General features: G+C 35.6%; 1 protein-coding gene across 3 annotated transcripts in view; it reads left to right on the plus strand.

Annotated features, from left to right (window-relative positions):
• Window positions 1-16,310, plus strand: part of SYT1 (synaptotagmin 1) — a 350,802-nt gene that overhangs the window by 18,976 nt on the left and 315,516 nt on the right. The gene's annotated exons all lie outside the window — the stretch shown is intronic.

The following is a 16,310-nucleotide window of genomic DNA, read 5'->3' on the forward strand; positions in this document are numbered from 1 at the left end:
ATGCAAATATGTGTGCAAATACTGGATATTTTGTATCCTTGAGAATAGTGTGAACGTGTGCAATTGTTCTGTTAAAGTTACTTATGTCAACTGTGTGTCAGGTAAGTCAGAATAAAAAGACTGGAATAACAAAGGCTTTAGAACTCCTAATTTAATTTTTTTTTTTTTTTGCCAATAAGATGTTCTTTTGATAAAACACAAAAAAATGACATATAAAGAAGCAACCACAAAGCCTATAAATTGATGATTGTAATGCCAGTATAAATCACCAACCAGTAGGGCAAATAAGCCTATGAAGAGTTGTCCCATCACCTGCTATTTTTTTCCCAAACACAGATTTCCAAGCTCTTGACAGCAACACGTGCTGAAATCTTTTTTTTGACAATTCTGTGCGTGGAGCTTTGAGGGCGAAGGGTCAGATTTCAGAGGTGAAGGTACTATAGAATTTGAGGAATAGCTGATCAACAAACTCTTGTTCCCCACATGTTCCTGAAACAAAGGTAGGTACTTAGGCTTTTGTTCCTAGTGCTAGCAATCACATTTTAGAAAACAGTTCCAAAGATTTAAGGGACAACTTCCAGTAATGGTGAAAGACTTTAAAATAATAACTCGTGGTAGTTGAAGAAAACATTAAAAAACCCCAATCAAGCAGAGGGCCAACTTTTTTTTTTTTTTTAATTTCCCGTTAACAGGGCACTGGTCCCTAAGTACATAGCAATGGCTACTAAAGGACATTGATTTTAAGCAGTCAAATAGTAAAATATTTGGACAGTTAATGGCTGAGGGAGTTGTTTGTTTAACCTTGTGCTCAGGTTAGGACGCTTAGTCCAGTGTGCTCAAAGAATCTTAAACACTGTGATGCTGAAAAATCATAATTAGGTTGCCATTATTCAAATTAATTTATAATAATTTAGAAAATTGGCCTTAACTCCATGTACAAGGTGGGCATCAGCAGATTTTTCAAGAGCTGGAATGGTAATTTTCAATGCTGCAAGATGCTGTAAAGACATTTTTTGCTTGGTGCTACCATCTAGCTCTTATCTTTGAGCAACCTCCAAGCATTCTTAAGGACTTGGGTATCAGCAGCCCCAAGCCCTCTTCTGAAAATAAGTGTGTATGTATCATTTCCATAAAGATACCTTTGTCTGCTTTCCTTTCCTTAGGAGGGAAAATATAGTGGTGAATATTCCTCATACAGTGATTGGTTCCTTCAAATCTGTCCTCTCTCAGAAGGGGTTCAGAATGAAGATACTTGGCTTTCCAGTCTTGTTGTTAAAGGATTATTTCTTTATTTTTTCTGTTTTTAAGGCACTGAATACATTACATAAATGGTCAGGGGGGTCTTAAATTATTTATTTATTTATTAATTACAGTGGGAAATAGATTCTTCTTACTTCCTCGTCTGACCATGTTTTTAGATTAGATATATTGCCTACAGATGAGCACTGTAGATGCTGAAAACCTACCCCTAGCATACCCTCAGGAGACAGGTGAATGAATCTTTGTGTAGGTGTCCCAAAAGTGCAAATAGAAGCACTTTTAATGAAGAAACCAAAAGACATTAGTTTAGAAGAGCAAACAAGCAAAAAACCAATCTGGTTTGCATGTTTGTTCTTGTAAAGAATAAATCTCAGTAGAAGCATCTCTAGGACTTGACAGTTTCAGCATGTAGATCAAAGGACAGCTGTCAGAAACTTATTGAAGAAGGCTGAAGTAAACTGAAATGTGATTTAACTTTTGGAATGGCAATGTGAATAAGAAATGGTTGAGTTAAATACATTTCCTGTCTTCTCTTCAGGAAAAAAATACATTACAGGTCTACATTTATTTTGATAAAGCTTGAAAGCTTTAGCCAATGTAACTCTACCAAGCAGTATGACAAAAAAAAAGTGGTTAAAACTGTGGAGTATCATAATTTAGCAGTCAGTGGGTTAGGTGACATTGTTTCTTCTCATATTGCTCGTAATTTCAGATGTTCGATATCTAGCTTTGCTGTCTAGTTTTTATGAACCACTCAAGTGTTACATATTTAATGAATCTCTCTAGACCATGCACTAGAAAGAAGCCTTTTTAATGTGTCCAAGACTTGCATTATATAAAAGAAGTAAAAAAGTGGTTTAGAATACTCTTATTAGAATGCAAGTTCACAAATTTAACATTATAAAGGCATAATATATTACTGCTAGAAGACTATTGCTTTCTAAAAGGTTCAATTTAACAAATAAATTATTTTAACTTCCTACCTCAGATTCTTGCTATTAAGAATTTTTTCTGTGCTGTTTCTTTCTAGAAAAACTTCATAAAAACAGATTACTATAGGGATTAGAGTTAGTGTGAATATTTCAGGAATTTACAGACTAATGTTATTGGTATGCATTTGGTCAAAAAAAAAAATAGCATTTTCATTTGGCTTTGTGAACTACTTACGTGAGGCATACAAGTTGATCTCCATTTCTCTAAGAACTAGTTGAGAAGATTTGAAGTAATGTATTACCAGAAAATAATATTTCTATAACAACATCTAACAAGGCAAATGTAGTTTTCCCAAGTTTTATTCTATACATTGTTTTATGGTAATGAAAAAATGTTATTTAAATGCTATAGTAGAAATGAAAACTAAAAATGGCTATTGGAGACAAACCTGAAACATTGCAAGAGGGAGGAATGAAAATGTTGACTAAGTATGTTGTTAGTTGATCGCATTGATTAAAAGTGTGTTGTAGGTTTTGAGCTGAGTAAAAACCAGTATTACACATATGCAGATAAATAAAGGACCAGCAAACCTGAGGTACACAAGTTTAGAATGTAGGTATTCTGGACTGGCATCTAAACCAGCAATGGAGCTTCTCACAACTGTGGGAACATGTAGGTCTAGAGAAGAGGATACAATGAGTGAGGAAATCTGCACGTGATGTGGCAATCAGGAGCGCATCATTCCCTAAGGATACCAATCAGCAGAGGGGTAAAAGCTGCAATGCTGTAAGCCTTATTATGTAGAAATATCATCATGGCTGGGCTTCGCGAACAAAGATTTGGGAAAGGCTCTATCCACATTTGTTACAAGCACACTGGTGGCTAATAAGGCCAATGCGAGATAGACGTCCAATTGCAAAAGGCACAACAGAAATATAGGGAAGTGATAAAGTTAGTACTGAAACAGGCTTTTTTTTCAGCATGAATATCTATATTCAATATAAAAAATCCTGATGTAGCCTTAAATTACGAGTTTTGTGATCTGAACAGATTTGTAAGGTGATTTGAAACTTTTACATTTTCTGGTTTTATCTTTTGGAAGAACAGCCTGAAATGACTAACCCAAACAGCACTTGTAATTTTGCTGGGACTTTGATGGCTGGTTTAAACAATTTTAGAAAATTTATAACATTCTTGTATAACAAGCATAGAAATATAGTTATGTTCGTGACATTTTTTTCTTAAATTTTAATTATTGATTCATTGGTCATTATTGATGTATTCCTCATTGTTTCTATGAGTTAGCTTGTGTTGAGCATCATGAAGAAAGCTGAGCTGATTTTTCACAATTTCCTTAGCTACTTTAAGAATATTTATCTTATGTGTTCAACAATCATAAATTAGACCTGAAATATGAAACTGGCAGGACACTTTGTTTTACAGATTACTTCAAATATTTATCTGGTTTTTGATTTGGGAACTAGAAATTCAATTACATAGTGAAAAGTCATGTACATCAGTCATGATTCATGGAGTTTTAAGTATTTAAGGGAAAAAGACCCCAACTAAGTGCTACAATAGCCATGCTGTAGTTTGAAAGTGAAGCATATATAGAATAGGATCATTTTAAAATGTAGGAGTAGAGTTATAATTCATGCTTTTGCTAATCGAAAATGTAAGTACAAGTAGTAAGAACAAATTGGGTTTTCAGACTAGCTGGCTGCTGTTTCTGCTCATGACGCCGTTAGCTTACAACTCCAAGCTATATGACTGAAACACATGACATGAGAATTCCAGCTAAAGAGTGTTCAATTAATAGGAGTCACTGTTTGCTCCCACAACTACATATCAATCTGTTTGTGATTCTATTGCTCAGTAATGTCTTAATATTTTTTGTCACCTACACCCTGACAAACTCACTGTTGCATCTGGGCACATAAAAAAGGATTCTATCTGATTCTAATTGAATAACAACTCCTAAAAACTTTATATATTACTTATATAATAATTGCTTATTTAAGTAAAAACTGTATCCAATTGTTCTGATGGGGTTGTGTATAAAACTGACACTGGGCTCTAGCTACTCAGCATTTATGGATTCAAAAGTCTTTGCTGTGATCTGTAAATGAATAAAAGTTAAAGTAGGTATTTTAATATGAATAAGTTCAATAAAATAATTAGTGTAGTGTTAGTAATAACTTGGAAGTATTTCTTATAAACGTGTCCAACAAGCCTAAATTCAGTTACTTCTCTCCATCCACTCAATGGCAAAGTAACAGAACCATGCCCAGAGTTTGGGAGCTATGTCCTACCGAAAGAGGTAATAGCCACTCTGTCTTTTCATGTATTGGTTATCTCAGGATCTGATGGTAACTTGGCACAACAGTGAACCCTGGGTATGGAAACTGCAAAGCCTGTATCTCCTGAACTTGTGCTTTCCCTGCAGCTGCCTAGACAGTGTGTAGAGGGAGCCTGTCCTTCTTCTTCAGATGATGGCACCAACCTGGAGGCAGATGCTATTATTGGAGATGAGAGATTAGAGGGAAGAGGTGAAATGCCTGGTCAAAAGTGTTACAACTTGGAGAGAGCAAATGTGAGTTAGGGAAATAGGAAGGAAAAAGATCTGGGAGCAAGCAATGGAAAAGGAAGGAACTGAGGCACTCCTGCTTCATTTACTATACAGTTTCCAATTACTGCAGTAAATGAAGCTGGAATTCTACTGACAGTCTCCTTCACTACATAACCTAAATTAATCCCCAGAGCATCCTCTGCACTAAATCAAGCAGGATCCTGCAGAGAAAAATAGTGGAGCCTTAAAGACTGTGTTGCACTAGGGGGATGAGTTAATTTTGCACCAACCGGCAATCTCACTTCTGGCTTCTCTTAACTTCAGAGTGCTTATCTTAGCAACCATAGCATTATTTTCATCTAAGTTTGGGAGAAGAAGAGGGTTGTGATAAATATAGTCAAATTATATGCACAACTGCAGAGTATGCAGGAAACATTCAATCTGCTGTATTACCGTGGAAGTACAAGTCTTCCTGACCTCATTGTGTCATTGATTTGAGGAGACAATTTGCCTACTACTTAATCATTTTTATTTTCAAAATACTATAGAAAGAGAAGACTCACAGACAGAAATATGGGAAGAGGTTTCTTAAAGAAGATGCTGTAGAAGGGAGTTACCTGCAAAATAGCTGAGAGTTGCCAGGAAAATGATTTATAAATCGTAGCACATCTCTTCAACGGTCTCATCTGTGTTATGTAAATAGCTGTTGCTTCCAGATGTGCTGACCCACCTAGCAGACTGAAAGTGAGGGCTCCTTGTGAATTATTTAGTAGTTGGATTACAAATATTAATCATAACGAGGACTGAAGCATTTTCTTAGAACATTTTTTAAATATGAAGCTTTGTTTGCAGGTCTCTTAATGCAGCCTGGAACTGTAACTAATAGATGCGTGTGAAGAAAAACATTTCATTCTGCAGCCTTTTCCGCCCACATCTTTAGGGTTGCCAGAAATCCTATCTGTCAGCTAAAATGATGTTAAAATTCTACACAGATCTAATCCAAATATGACAGAGAATAGGATTAGCAAAAGCTGTTCAAATGTGATAAAATAAATGAATAAAAATGAGTTGAAGAGGAAAGCATGATATTAGTGGAACATGACCCAATTATATATGTAAAAATATACTCAACAAAATAGGTCAGAAATATTGACTAGACACATTTACATACTGTTTTGAATGTGAAGTCTCTGCGTAGTCATAATAATTTTGTATAAGATTTTGATATCTGTGTTTATTTATCTATTATTAACTCCCCTAAATGTGTATAATTAACGTGAGACACTGCAATCTGACTCTTTTCTAGAATGTGAAACTACATAAGCCAGCATGTCAGGTTCCTGCATTGATGCAGACTTCATATTGTTTTCTTTTTTCTCTTCTACAACCCTGACAATAAAATATCAGTAGGTAATTTGTATAAATTGAGAAAATAAATTTGTTGATCTTAAAAGGCCTGGAGTGCAACGAAAAGAAAAATGAAGTTAATTCTTTCAAAATTAATTTCCTCTGGAACAAGCCTTAATAGTATTCCCAGATTAATAACACAAAGTAGGCAGAACTTCCTAAACAGTAGTTGAATGTAACTCTTAACTCTCAAATTTTATTGTGCATTTTTTCATACTGAAGAAATGTTAAATTAATCTGCTAATTTACAGAGACAATGTGGAGAGCTTACAATTTGAAGTTGTTATTTAGTTCTTCTGGAAATATTTAGAAATATTACAGTTGGCTCCCCTCTTTAATGATAGTAAAAGAAAAAAGAAAATACTGATGTGAACTGAGAAAGAAATGATGTTCAGATCAGATCTAGCTGTTTATTTTTTGTTCCCTTATTTTCTTACCATGTGAATAACCCATCTCTGTGTTGATTAGAAAAGTCTTATTTTTGTAATCGTAAAATTAAAATATCTTGATATATTTTTAGGGAACCAGAACTACTACCATTAAATGAAGAACAGAGTTAATTAGAAATTTACGAGGCCTTTGTTCGGATTTGTTTTAAAATCTGAGACTAATTTCTTTATCCTATAAATAAAAGTAGTCTGAAGATCAACGTCTTTAAAATAGCTATCGAACTTAGTCAGAATTAGTTGAACAAGCACATGACCTCTCAGTGTATTATGAAGCTAGTTGAAAATGGTCTTTAAATCCTACTTTATCTTTCTTTAGCTAAAGAAAGCTCACAATTAGAGACTGCGTTAACTCTTTCCTCAAGAAAGGTGAGGGCAAACAAGACAGCAATGAACACAAAAACAGCAGTACGGAGAAGGAAATGTATTATCAATCTGCTAAAACCTGAGCAACACTGATTGCTGTTACATAGATAAGACTTACTCTTTAAAATATTAGTACTAGAAAATTCCTGTTTTCTAAGTGTTTCAGAAAGAACTTGCAATACAGAGGAAGAAATGTACTGTGTTGTTTCCTGGATTACTATTTAGAATAACTAGCTATACCTAAGAAATCAGACATATATTTAAAATAAGCTTTTCATAGTTTAATTCTGACTTGGTGTCGTTGGGAATACTTTACCAAATGGTACAAATCTATAAGAATTGATTGTTTTATCCAGATACTAATAATGAATGGTCTTTTTCTGGTGTGACTTTAGTCAACTGTAAATAATTAAAGCAGGCAGATATCATATGGTTTGATTGTTAATAGGTGTCACACCAAATCTATGAAATATGTATGTTTTAGAAGTGACTTTCCCCACCTATACCAGGATTGGTATGTATTTGTCCAGTGGCAGAATTTGTCTCCCTAAATGTAATAAGCTGTGTAGTATACTATGATTTTTCTGTGATTTGATATCTAGGAGATGTCCTCCACCAAAGTAGAGGGAATGCCAACATAAGTGTCTCAACTTGGGCTGCTGTTGAACTTTCCCTCCTCCCTTTTTCCCCTGTCTTAGTGGTTCTGCCCCCTCTTATGCCATTTCTTGCTCTTGTATGACCAGATGGTAAGTCAGTTCAAGGAACTGAGCCAGCAGAAAGTGGATCTAGGAGAGGAAAAATAGTAATTATTTTGGCTGGCTCAGATCACTGGACTTGCTCATAGCCTGCTCGTTTGAGCGTGAGTGCCAATGCAAAGGAGGAAGCGTGACTTCATGCCCAAGGGCAAGGAGAGGAGCAGAAGGCTAGAAGTCTTCATTTAGATGCTGCTAGGGAGTTGTATAGTAAGTAGAAACTTTCTGGATGAGTTGAAGGACTAATAGCAGTCAGGATGATTTTCCATGTTAGGTAGTTGGGGAGGGAAGGGAATTGATTGTTTCTCCTTGTTGCCAGTCTATAACTGTTTCTCATAGAGCAGAGTACACTTATTCTTTTATTGCTAAATCTTGTCTGTTAAAAAGGTTGATTTGGCACCTGTCTTGAAGGAAGTACCTTGCATTACATTTGGGGTGTCACGCTTTCCCAGTTTGGCATTCCCAAATGTCATCCCCTGCATTACTGCATCTGTAAAGAATCTTGATATTTTTTTTTTTCTTTTTTAAAGCTAGTCATTCTTCCTGGTGCAATATATGGAGAGACAAATAAATTATTACATCAGTACCTTTGTTCATAGAAGTAAAGCAAATCTAGTATTCCATTCTGTAATCTATCCTGACTGTTATTGATTCAAGCATTAGTATAGGGGAAAGGCAACTCAGCACTTGATGGTGCAAAACGCTAATTTCAAAGAGAGTTTCAGTTGTTATGCCTTGATACAGTTCCTTGTAAACCCAACTATATAATCAGTAAGGAGGAAAAGAGGAAGTTCTAGCCTTTTTAGTGTCAAATGTCACTTCATAAAAGTTTTGACTTCAGATGACTGATAATGAGTGTGTTCACACGACATAAAAGGCCAAAATCACTTCTGTCTGCTGGTCATTAATTTTCTTCAGTAGTTAGCAACTGAGAACTAGGACTCTTGGCTTTGGTCCAAAGAACCACAGAAGAAATAGAATGGAGAAATAGCTTGTTATCAACAAATTTTCAGTTTCCAGTCTTTTTTCTCAGTAAAAAAACCTTGAGTAGGACATTCCTTTATTTTACCTTGTTCTGCAAATATTAAATGTTTACTCCTCTAGGAATATCGACAACTTCTAGTGACCTTCTTAGCAGCAGTTCTACTGTATCCATGTTTTAGTTGGACTTGAAATATAGCTCATGAATAATTGTTAGTGAACACACCTAAAATCAATGGAAGTCGTGTTACTAAAGGACTTTTGCATCAGAGCCTCAGAATTTAGCAGTTAACATTTTCTTATCATTACATTCATATTGCACGTGCCCCTTACCAGAGTGAGCAGGACTTCCTTTGCAGTTGGATCTCTGTGTTCTGGTTTTTTTTTTTATTAAACAGGATGTTGGAAAAGTTGCATTTCCCATGATATTGATGAATGACCCCATCTTTGTGGGACTTGGCGTTATAGAGAAGGAACAAGATAACTGAGAAACAGAAGACACAGGTGGACCTGAGCAGCGATACATGGGAGCAAGTAATCCCAAACTACTCTGTAATATTGCTTCTTTTTTTTTTCCTTTGGAGAGGGGAAATACAGAAATTTTCTTTAATGTGGTGACACTAAAAGTCATTGCTTCGAAACTACTGAACTGGATCGTCATACCTGCCGTTGCTTCACCTAGGGAAAGCTGTAATTTATAGATCTCACCGATATCTCAAAATAAATGTGCGTTCTTTATAATAATGCTTTGTACTGTGTTTTTTTTCCTAAGTCTTATATGACGTCTGAGAACCTGATAAACACTGAAGTGTTAACATCCCAACTTCAAGGTGTGATCTCTTCACTTCATCCATATCATGAGATGTCATCTCCTGTGGGAGTCAGATCCACTGGTGCATTTGGTTTTGCGCTCAAGTGAGGCACTCAAGATCTATTGCTACTTATTTAATCCTCATTTAACTGGCTTTTTGAAGGTCATCCGCTGAATTCCTTGCAGGGTTGGAAACAGACTTCGCATTTCAAAATCTTTTCTGCTTAGACTTATCTGAGTGTTGACAATTTAACAAATACACTGAAATAAACCGTGCAAATACTGATTGGAGCAAGCACATGCTATTAACCCTGGTTTAACAGATGGCTAATCTTAGAATATGTGCTTGTTTCCTCTTTACTAGCACCACAGGCAGCTTGAGTAACTCCTATCTGCTAAAACTGTTCATCTGAAGCCATAGTTTAACTGTTGATCTTCTCCCTGATGTTCAGTTGTCCAACATTCATACTAAAATTAAAGTGAGGTGCTTCACTATTCAATAAAATAAAAAAAGAGTCCCAAATTACTGAATAAAAACTGTTAAGGTTTTTCTGCAGTGATTTATATGTTGTTATTATTATAATTATTTTTTGGGCCCTCTTGAAACTTAAAACCTAGACAAACCCAAAGAAGACTTCTCCATCTTAAAAAACCATTTCCTAGTAACTAATTAAACTAAGCTGTAGCTATTTTCATCTAGACAAACACCTTGTCCTCCCTAAAATAAACTTTGATAATATTACCCACTAAAAGCTGTGACAGAGCTGCTGACTGCCTGGCAGGGAAAGAACTATGTTAAATAAAATTTTTCTAACAAGAAAATTTTTCTAACAAAAAATAGGAATAGGAGCACATTTTGAGGGAGAGCTATCTGAGGTATGCCATAGTCTTACTTATTTTTTTACATAGTTTTTTTTTTTTGCTTTACTAAAGCAGTAGGTGCTGATTTATGTTAAGAGTCTGATAGAGGAGAAAGAAGAAATGTGCCTTGAGTGTGTGTGGTGTGGAGTTATTTTTGGGGTTTGTTTTTCTTCAACCTGGAGGGGTAAAAAAAAAGATAATTGGTCTTTGCAAAACTAAAAAGCAACTGTGTGATGTCATGGCGGCCAAGGCATGGGAAAGAATTGAAAACTGTTTGTGGTTTTGCTTTGTCTGTATAGCTTGTAGTGTTTGGCTGCTATTATAGTGTCTTTTATCTCACAGAACATTTGACTGAGTGTCCGCATTGAGAGTGGCTCTTAATGGGAGATGGTGAATGTTTATCTTGCACTGTTTGGACAGCAAATCTCAGAAAACTGATGAGAACTGTGGGCTGGTGGCAGTGATTGATTTAAGATTTAGGATCCCTCTTTATTTCATATTTTGGTAAACAAAAAGTATTGACATTGTCAAAGTTTCCCTGCTTGAGATATGGGAGGAAACAGGTGCTGTAAATCAAGCTGAGCTTGGGTTGCTCTTGTGCAAGAACTCAGTTTTTCATCCAGTGATGAAATGGTGGTGAGTTGCAGGTCAGGAGAGAGACCTCCTCATTAGACCAACTGACCTGTCTGTGAATGCCTTCACAGGAAGCTGATTCATCTTCACCTTGAGAGTGAAATATGTAGAGCCAGCAGAAGACTTGGCATCCACGTGCTGGATGAATGCTATTCCAAGAACTCACGCCTTGAGCTTAGTGATTTATTTAAAATACTTTTTATTTCATTAATGTTTTAAAATTGATGATATGTTTTTAAGAATGCTTTCGTATGCAGAAATTACTTAAACTAAAATCTCCCTCACTGTCTGTAGCCTGTTATTCCTTTTATTCATTTTTGCAGCAGGACTGGGCTGAGAGACTACAGTTGAAAATTTGGAAGTATACATGGGATTTGAAAGCAGCATAATTCTTTTATATCTTCTATTTCCTTTTTTCTTTTCATGATGTCATTTCAATCTTGTTCATTGGTGAAAGGGAGTTGTTAAAGCATCGTTAATAATGATGTTTTTAATGCTGCTTGTTAAAACATTTTGTTCCACTGATACTGGACCAAAACAGGTTGTAGGAAGAGATAGTAACTAGAAACATCTAATCGCCATCCATACTTATGTCTTCCTTCACAAGGAAGATGGAAAGCCAAAACATAATACTGTCTTTGCTGCCTCTTAAGTCCTAGGAGGTCTGTTTGCAAGGTTCCAGTGAAAGGATGGGTGATGTTATACCTGGTCTGAATTATTAGCTATTGCAACATGTTAAACTTGACTGAAAGGTAATTTATGGACACGATAGTTGGGTTCAGAGAGTGGCTTTTAAGTTCAAGGAGTAATCGTTAGGTCATTTAGCTCAAGGAATACTATTTAGCCTGTTGGTGACATGTACTCATGGTGACTATAACGTTTGTGTTGTTTAAGTGCGTGTGTGTATTTGTGATTTGAATTACAAAGAATCAGCACTGTAGCTGTGGAGGTCTGTAGCTCCACTGGAAACTTTTGGGGCTTTTTGTAAATGAGAAATTACTCACCTTTGGATCAAATAGAAGCAGGTTCTGCATTGTTCAAGATTAAAAGACAAACAGCTTTCATCAAAAGCCAACTTCTCTTTGAATGAGGAAAATACTACAGAATTTCATGTTGTCATTTCCGTACAAATAATGACTGGCTGAGCACCAGAGCAGGTACCAGAGACCATGAAATCAGCCCTCTTAACTGAAGGAAAATCTACTGTTTAGACAGCAGATACTAGGCTCAGTGTGGCTGCTCTTCTTTCCAAAACTGCTACGCCCTTCAATGTGAAAGCCATTAAAATGCAACTGACTGCTGTTTGAAATATAAAATGTATGTTTATATATGTATATGATTATAGGACTGTAGTTTCTTTCAGGTTTACAGTGCAGCCGTGAAGAACAGAGGAATGGTTATGGTCTACTAGTTCATAAATCCTCAGACTGACATAGAGTTTAACTCCATCTTGAAGTCATATGAGTCATAACAGTTATGGGCTATGCTTGAAGCCCCTTGCATATCCTTCCCATGAAAGGAAAGAGTAGGATATGTTTTGACACAGTCTCCTCACAGGTAATCTCTGAGATTGTAGTGTGAGTGGTAAAATGGGAGAGAGCTAGTGAAACTTTATGATCAAGCACTGTTTAATTAAAATTGTTTATCAAGAAGGTCTTGTTGAAGATCACTCTAACAAAGAGCAAATTCAAAACCCAGTACTTTTTAATTACTTTTATTTTAATGCAAGACTGATTTATTTGAGGAAAGGGAAGGCTTTTGTAGCAACTTATATTGGCTTTTCTTAAGTTCCTTGACATAATTTACAGTGTCAAAATAATTGTGTAACTTACAGTTTAAGTATTATATCAACATTTAGGAAGCACAATGGGAGTTTTGATACAGAACTTATATGTTGCTACTGCTAGATTTTGCTGAAGTAATTAAAATGACCAAAATGGGAATTACTTTTTGCCATGTGTAAAATGATCAAAAGTATATGCTTGTTTCTTTATGAAAAGTAACACATGGCATGTAACTTTATTTGTCAGCGCCTTCACAGTTTTCTCACTTTACCTAGGATGGGTCACCTGCTTTAGGACTCATCTTCTTTTATAATTTTAACTTTCTTTTTGAAATGTTGCATTTTTAAGAAAGTTACTGATCAGAATAGCCTTTTGAAGGTATTGATTCATCTTGCTTTTACTTCAAGATAGGTGTTTGAAAATGACAATCAACTTGTTTAAACAGAAAAACAACCCACAAAACCAAAACAACAACAAAAAACCCCAAACCCCAAAACCAAAGGAAAAAACACACCAAAAAAGCCTAACAAAGAAAACCGTTCAAAAGTACAGCCACCAGCAGGATATTAATGTCTGTGGATGATTAGCAATCAACCTGGAGAAGTAACAAATGCATCACAGAGCTCCTTTATGACAGGGAAGGAAACCCTCCAACAAAACACTTGATATCCACACCCTACAATGCTACCCAAAATATGTTATAAGATATAAACATATTTTCTAATCTTTCTACCCAAGGCTAATTTTCATTTGGAAAACATAATAAAGTAACAGACTAATTAAAACTTACAGTATAAAAGATGAAGCATTGCAGGATTCTAGATTAGTTCCAGTAGTTCCAATTTCAACATCAGTAACCTGAAATACTATCTAACAATTCTGAAGATGTAGTATACCCCCTGAAAATCATAATAGAATTATCCAATGAGAAAGACATCGAATTAGAGATACTTCTAGTTTTTCAGTAGAGTTTAGAATGCTAATGCTGTGGTTTGTTATAGGATCCAAGACCAGGTATAGTGATGTTGAGGCAGCTGTTTAGCTGCTTACATGTGTAGTCACATTTTTTTTTTCCTTGTTAGAAAGTTTTATTCATGTATTTATAGTAATCAAGAAATGGATTTTAAAGCAATTATGGCATCTACAGAATTGTTTGTAATTATGAAGAGCTGTAATCAACAGTTGTGGTCTGTCTGATTAGTAATTTTTAATCATAAGCAAAGAAGAAAACATAATTGTATTGTAAATAAAAGTAATTGAACTCCATAATCTGGCTTGTGTTAAAATGTGTGCCAAGAAGAAGTTGGTATGGCTTAGGCTGGTTGATTAGAAATGTAAGAGCACATTGATTTGCCCAGGTTTCAAATGATCTAGGCATATAAGGGTGTCTCTCTGTGCTGCTTCGTTATTGTCCAGTCTTCCATCTTGTATGATCAGCACTGAAATAGTGTCCTACAGTGGTGTCTTGTGAGCATGTTTCTTGGTTTTTTTGCATTTATTGTTTTTGTCTAATAAAAGCTAAAACTACCTGAAGTACACCACAAACCAAACCAAAACCTAAACCTTGTCTTCTCTCATTTACAAGCACAGTTTGGGTCACCTTGGTCTTTTCTGCAGCTGGTTTCTCCCCTTCTTAGTAAGGCTGCCTTCTCTGACCTGGGGGCAGGCTGAAACAAGTCTTTTTTGATATGTTGCTGGACTTGGCAAAAAGTATATATAGAGAATAAATTTATTTACTTCTGGTTAAAATAACTACTCTTCTTTGTTTTCTCAGTTGGTACTGTCATCACATTAATAAACAGTGATCAAAAACATCCATTAGAATTCATATTTCTAATGAAGCTGTATTTATTTCTCTGTTTTTTAATGAATTTTGTGTTGCTTTCTGAGCTGACAATAAAGATCTATTTATTTAGCTATAACTAAATACAGTTCTAGAAGTTAAGTGGAGTGAACGTCTAGCCATGGCATTAATTATGAAGAAGTACTTTTGCCCAGGATGAGTCTTTGCTACCTTTGGTATATTGTTTTTCTGTTTACAGTTCTAAGTTTTCCTTTACCACAGCCCGGAAGATTATCAGTTAATTTGACTTGGTGTTTGGGTGATGTTAAAAAGAAATCTTGTTTTTCTCCTCAGAAACCATCATATTTTTTCCTATAAGCATTGCTTTGTTTGATAAATATCTCATTCCCAGGAGTTTTCAGATGCTGTGTTATTGTGGTGGTACGGTTTAGCATCACATTGCTCTCACTAGATAACGTGCTGTTCTCAAACAGCACTGCAGTATTTGCAAGCAGTCTGAATGAAATGGTGAGTTGCTCTTGAGATCCAGCCCCAAGGTTGTGTGGGTAAAGAAGAATGTGTCTCTCCGCCTGACAGCTTCCCCATGTACATTTGCACCAGTTTTCTGCAGTTGTAGAATAGCATAGCGAGGCCTTTATGAACACAGTGACAATCACCAAAGTCACCACAAGTAGGTAAACAGTATCCAGGCCTTGACCAAAACAAGTGTCAGAGTGCTTGGGGTAAGAAAACATCAATATTCCTGACAAATTTGACCACAGTCTATCTGTATGGCATATTTTAGAATATTGAAGGGCAATTTTGGCAACTACATCCTTGAATAAAGTTTAGACAAAAGAGGAATGTGAATGGTCAGTACTATGAAAATAACTCGATACCTGTGTGCTTTATAACTAAACCTATTTCACAGTAGGAAAATTAGATGTATAGTTTTGATTAGACATAAAAATGGAAGAAAGGAAAAACAAGTTATGTTTCTTTCTTAAACTGATGTGTTACTGTGTAACATGAGTCTTATTTTCCCCTCAGTCTTTTATATAAACAGTTTCCTTAGCACTTTACCTAGTGCTTTTCAGGTTCAAAGCCCTTTACGCAAATTATTGTAATTAGTTCTCACATCTCCTCTGGGAGAGGTAAGTAAATATCATTATCCTCATTTTTACAGATGGGGACTCTCATCTGGAGAGGTTAAGTAACTTGCCCAAGGCCACAAGGGGGAATATTGTCATAGCTGGTTCTGGAAACTCTAGAGCTGTTATATCCTCAGTCCATTACTTCATTTGCTAGATGGCAGCTCAAGTTGTTGATGGTTATTCCTGCATTATAGAAATACATTCTGTGTTTTTACTCCATGTGTCTTAGCAATAATTTAAGCAAGGAATAAATTGGATTTTCTGTACTTAGATTTTTAGCATACCAACACAGATTATTTCAACAGAAATGCCAGGTTACTTTCCTGGTATGCCTATAATTAAGTAGAAAAGGTAGTAGATATTGCCCGTCACAGTTTTTCCACAGGATGCTGCCTGTTACTTTATCAGTTCAGGTCATGTTATGCCTGTAGCTCTGCTTTATTGGAGATGCAGAAAGTGTTACCTCTGGAGCTTTCCAAGCTATGTATGTTGTACCTCAGAAAAATACAAATACTGACTGTGTGTGCTTCTGCAGAGAACTCTTTTTCTTACATAAAGAAGATACAGAAG

The sequence above is a fragment of the Lepidothrix coronata genome, unplaced genomic scaffold, assembly GCF_001604755.1.
Source record: "Lepidothrix coronata isolate B3197 unplaced genomic scaffold, Lepidothrix_coronata-1.0 Scaffold9, whole genome shotgun sequence".
In the NCBI taxonomy this organism is placed as follows: Eukaryota; Metazoa; Chordata; class Aves; order Passeriformes; family Pipridae; genus Lepidothrix; species Lepidothrix coronata.